The sequence below is a fragment of the Prunus mume genome, linkage group LG3 (genome assembly GCF_029339155.1).
Source record: "Prunus mume cultivar Tortuosa linkage group LG3, ASM2933915v1, whole genome shotgun sequence".
Lineage (NCBI taxonomy): Eukaryota > Viridiplantae > Streptophyta > Magnoliopsida > Rosales > Rosaceae > Prunus > Prunus mume.
This window is the reverse complement of record NC_142700.1, coordinates 28,615,992-28,620,938: the sequence shown is the minus strand read 5'-3', so window position 1 is coordinate 28,620,938 and position 4,947 is coordinate 28,615,992. Positions and strand designations below refer to the sequence as shown.

Here is a 4,947-nt window from a genome sequence, read left to right as displayed (position 1 = left end):
ATTATTTGCACAAACAAGTACAATCGTGTTGCAGGTAGTAAGTTGTTGTGAAGAATGAGATTTACTTTTGCATTGTATATATAAATTCATTCATTGGTGTTGCTGAGGATATTTTTCATGTTCTCTATGTTTGTTCATCATGTTGACTATTGTTATCTTCTTCTTTATTTGTGGTTTTGTTTTCATGTCAAGCCATACTTTTAAACTGGAAGTTGGGTTCACTAATAGCTGAAGGGCATGAGCTTGGTAAAGCAGCCCATGTTGTGTTTGTCTCTAGTGAAGAGGCCAGCATTTTCTTAAACCTTGTATTGGCGAATCAGCACGCGTTCTTTAAAGCTTCATTTATGCAATGTATTGACTTTCCTACTATCTAATTCTTGTCAAGCATATCATTTTATTGGTTGGTTAGCAGGCCCATAAATGGTGCATAAAAATGAAACTTTTTGTGTTTTCTAGTTTTTAGGTATTTTCTTTAACTTGATTAATTTAACATTCTTCCGTTGATTCCTATGAATATGGAAAACTTGTAAAGTTTTGTTGAATTCTTAGATGAAATAAAGGTAACTGCATTAAGTGTTGAATAGTTCTTTTTCAATTAGAAAAAAGTCAGTATGAAGATTGAAACAGAGGATCTTTTCTTGTACTCAAGCACTAATATTGAGATGCAGAGTGTTCATGCAATGGGCACGGTGAAGAGGTTTTCGAAGAGTGTTGAAGATGCTGATGAAGGTAAGGTCAATACATATATGTTTTGTTTCTATTCTTTTATATGTTTTTTCTTTTGGTTGATTTATACCTTTTTTTTCCATCTTTTTTAATTCAATGTATAGTTGCTTGCTTTATGTTTTTATTTATTTATCAGTAAGCACAAATATAAGAATGGCCTTGAGTTATTTGTGTTAATTTGTTCGTTTAATCCAAAAGTTCTTTAGTTTGGTCATGAATTCCTTGTTTTCCTACAGCTTATTAGGTACCTGGTGAGTTCTCTTTTACTTTAGGCTAAAGATCATTTTTGGCATAGTGTTACTTAATAGTTGCTACTCACCACCAAATCTTCTACTGGTTCTTGTGGTTCCTTTTAAAAAATAAATAAAAAATAAATCTCAGCTTACTAAAGTAGTTATTTTTTATTCATTTGGCTGAAATGAAGTTGTTTGTTTGAATGATGCGGCTATCATTTGACTTGAGATAAAAGTCATGCTTGCATTTTGTTACTAAGAAAAGCTAAATGTGGTTTTTGGTTAATGCAAGACAGACCTTCAATTACAGTTTGCATACTATTTCAAATCTTACAAAGACCATAGGGATGCCAAAAAAAGACGTCCTGGATATGCAAATTATGATCCAAGAACTCCGTACTTACCTCCTGATTTCTTAAAGAGTATCGGGTGGCCAGGTAATTTCTTTTAGATAGATAAGTGGCCTATAGGGTTTGGAGGCACTTTACCATCATGAACTCTATTAATCTAGTCATGTGTTAATATTTAGAGACAATGGTGGGAGTTTAAGTCAAAGCACATGGACAAAGTTCTCTCCTTCAAGGTATGTTCATTCTTTACTATAGCCAAGTAAGCTAAATATATATAATTTGGATTTTTTTAAATTGTTATATAATGCCACACAAACTTTTAGGGTCATTACTGCAGTGAAGTGGTGAATATCTTATTTTTTGTTTGAGCAAATGGGTAAATTTTATGAACTTTTTGAAATGGATTGGTGAATATCTGATTTTTTTTTTTTTTTTTTCAGCAGATGGGTAAATTTTATGAACTTTTTGAAATGGATGCATACATAGGAGCAAAAGAACTTGACTAATATTAGGGTGAACAACCCCATTGTGGATTCCCGAATAAGAATTTCTCAATGCATGTGGAGAAAGTGGCTAGGAAGGTTGGCTTTATTCTTGTCATTTTCTGTGGAGATATCTTTTTTTTGCTCTATTTCATTGAAGTTAAACATCTAATATCTATTAGAAGTATATACTTGAATGTTTGTCATCTGATTTATATGATATCCTATATTTTATTTCTTAGCACTGCACTTTGTAATTTCATATCCATATTGAAGCTACTCATAAAAGGTACTATGAACTTCTGACTTCACCTTTGTCTATAGGTTGTGAAACGTGAAATATGTGCAGTGGTTACAAAAGGAACTCTAACTAAGGGAAAGATGCTGTCAGCAAACCCTGATGCTTCTTATCTAATGGCAGTGACTGAAAACTCTTATATGTATTTTTGTTGCTGGTATTTTGCTTATAAACAAGTATGGATCATATGTGGGGTTGGAAAGTCTGTGATTTATGGAAGTGTTGAATATATATATATATATATATATTTGATTTATGAATATATTTTAATTTATATAGGTTTTTCAGTATGTAATGGACAACACTATATGATATTGTTCCTAACAATCTCAATTTTGCACAAACAACAAAAGTTAAAAATTTAAAATAACAACAGCACTCATAAGATAATTGATGCCTATAACTAAAAGTAGCATCATCATTATTGTATTATGTGACATTGTAAGTCGGAAAAAGCATCAGTGTGGTATAAAATTTTGTTGTTGTAAACCATATTTAGCATCGGAACTATTAAACCTACCGATGTCATTGCATGTTTAGGCATCAGGGGTCAACGATTTTATGGCACATGGAAGGCACTTTAGCATTGGTGTTTACGATAGAACTGGTGCGGTAGATATATAAAGGCAACGGATAATATCCGATGCGTATGACTATATCATACGCATCAATTCCCAATACATTGGTTTTTAGGGGCCTTTAGTAACATATATTATCCAAAGCTAAAAGTCAATTTTCACATAGTGAATTCAAGGATGTCCTTAGTGAATGGTATGGTGTCAGTTGTCATGGCCAGGTCAAGAGGTCCTGGACATCACTCAAGCTCGAGGGCTGTTAAGAGGACCTCCAGCTTCCGATCCATCTCATCATGCATCCGCTTCATGGCTTCCAAATTTCTACTTTCTCCGGCATGCTCTTCTCCGTGAACTTGGGGGACTTTAGACTGATCAACTTCCCTATCACGATCATGATTGATTTCACGATCACGATATTCCTCCAGCAAATCTCTTAGGTCAAGATATTCCTTCTGGTTTCGGCTAGCATGCGAGAGAAACCAGAGAATGAGCCGTGAAGGCTAGGCTTGAAAGTTTGCAGCTTCCCATGGTTCGTTCCATTAGGAGATCGAGGATGGCTCTCACCCTCTTCGACGCCATGTCCCTCACATTGAAGTTTGCCTCGGCTTTGGGGTCCGCTGAGTTGACAATCTCCATGTTCTTGACGCCACTCTTCTAGCCTTCGTTGTCTTCCTGTATGGGTCTTCTTGGCCTCATCCATGACCCCCTTGTTTTGATCACGATGTTCGTTAATGTTTCCTTATCTCCTTCAGGTAGGTCACAATGTTAGTTAGGCGATTGGATTTCTTCCTTCCCTTCTTCGGCACAGCGGGGGTGACGAGTTCGTTGTGGCTGGGCTCTTGACTCATGGTTTAAGCAAGTGGTTGTTGTCTAAAAACTTAAATGGAAATCAACAAGATGTCGATTCTCACAGACGGCGCCAAACTATTGATGCCTAAAATTGGTTCAATAGAAGATGACCTCTTCGAGATCGAGGTTGGGCAATTCTTCTGGACTAGGTCAGCGTGACCAAACAAGTTGTCCTCCAGAACCTGTAAAACAAGATAGCTTTAGTGGGTGACACTGTGGGATGCTAGCCAAGGACCCTCCGATGCTTAAGTCAGTCGAGTGTTTGAGAGTAAAATCACAATATGTTCTAGTGCTTGGAATTGCACAATAGGTTCTAGTGCTTAGAATTGCATACCTTTCACGAAAGGTGGCCTTAGCCTTTTATATCGTCCCAGATGACCTAATCCTTTTTGGAGTGGAACTCCAAAGCAAACCAGCTCTCCTCAAACTAAGACTCCAGAACAACCTAACCCTCCTCAAACTACGATTCCATTTAGATAGGAGTCTTGATGATCCTGAAAATCCTAATTTCATTAGGACTAGAAGTCCTTTGAGTGAACACCACGTAAATCAACCTCATGTGCACTAAGGTTGAGCTCATGGACCAATGGGCCCACAAGCCCACACGAGTCAAGGTGGAAAAATATATGGCGACCAGGCTCAAGCCCAGCCCGACCACTAACACCGTGGTCTGGCCCAGCTTGACCACTAATACCGTGGTCTGGCATAGCTCGACCACTAATACCATGGTCTAGCATAGCTCAACCACTAACACTGTGGTCTGGCACAGCTCAACCACTAACACCATGGTGTAGCCTAGTTCGCCTAGAAGTATTTTACCTCACAAACACAACTCATTCGTGTAGAGAAACTGAGACAGATGGGTAGGTGCTCTATAGAAGATGGAATCCACTGAACGCGATCAACTCTAGAATCTTGTATGGAAGTCTTACTCACAAGTGTCAAACAAAGAATTCTAAGTTGTGATAATGCAAATTAAACCTTAGACTTGAGACATCACAGTTGTCTTGTGTATATGTTGTTTCTCATTTAGAGCATTATGCGGTCGTATCAAAATGATGTGACTTAAAGGTGTTCCTCGGGATTCTCAGTGTGTACACAGAGACATGTGAATGTACAACAATGAATCTCTACTCTTAGTAAGAAGAGAGAATACTCTAAAGATATGATTCGTGAATCTTTGGCCAAAGTATTGGATGGAAATTGAAACAAGAACGTTTGCAATTTCATCAAATTGAATCATATAATCAAGAGATGTCGTATTAGGGATTTTGACACAAGTTTACCATATCCCGAGAATATGACATAGAATATTGAATTAGAGAAGGGTCAAATTGCATTGTAATCACAAACTGACTATGCTCTCTAAATAAATTCTTTTTAGCTTGGGTAGCCATGACATACTGCTAGGTGTCACTTATGGTTTGTGGAAGC

The 4,947-nt window shown here is 37.1% G+C and overlaps 1 long non-coding RNA gene across 4 annotated transcripts; it reads left to right on the top strand.

Annotated features, from left to right (window-relative positions):
- The first annotated feature begins 391 nt into the window (after nucleotides 1-391).
- LOC148919319 (uncharacterized) lies at nucleotides 392-2,327 on the top strand. Of its 4 annotated transcripts, none has more exons than XR_016125430.1 (5): nucleotides 392-729; nucleotides 1,256-1,396; nucleotides 1,489-1,542; nucleotides 1,750-1,890; nucleotides 2,116-2,321. It is a non-coding gene; the product is annotated as an uncharacterized LOC148919319 (long non-coding RNA). The 4 variants fall into 4 exon arrangements; XR_016125429.1 differs by having other exon boundaries at nucleotides 395-729; nucleotides 1,753-1,890; nucleotides 2,116-2,313; XR_016125432.1 differs by having other exon boundaries at nucleotides 397-729; nucleotides 1,252-1,396; nucleotides 1,753-1,890; nucleotides 2,116-2,315.
- The last annotated feature ends 2,620 nt before the right edge of the window (nucleotides 2,328-4,947 follow it).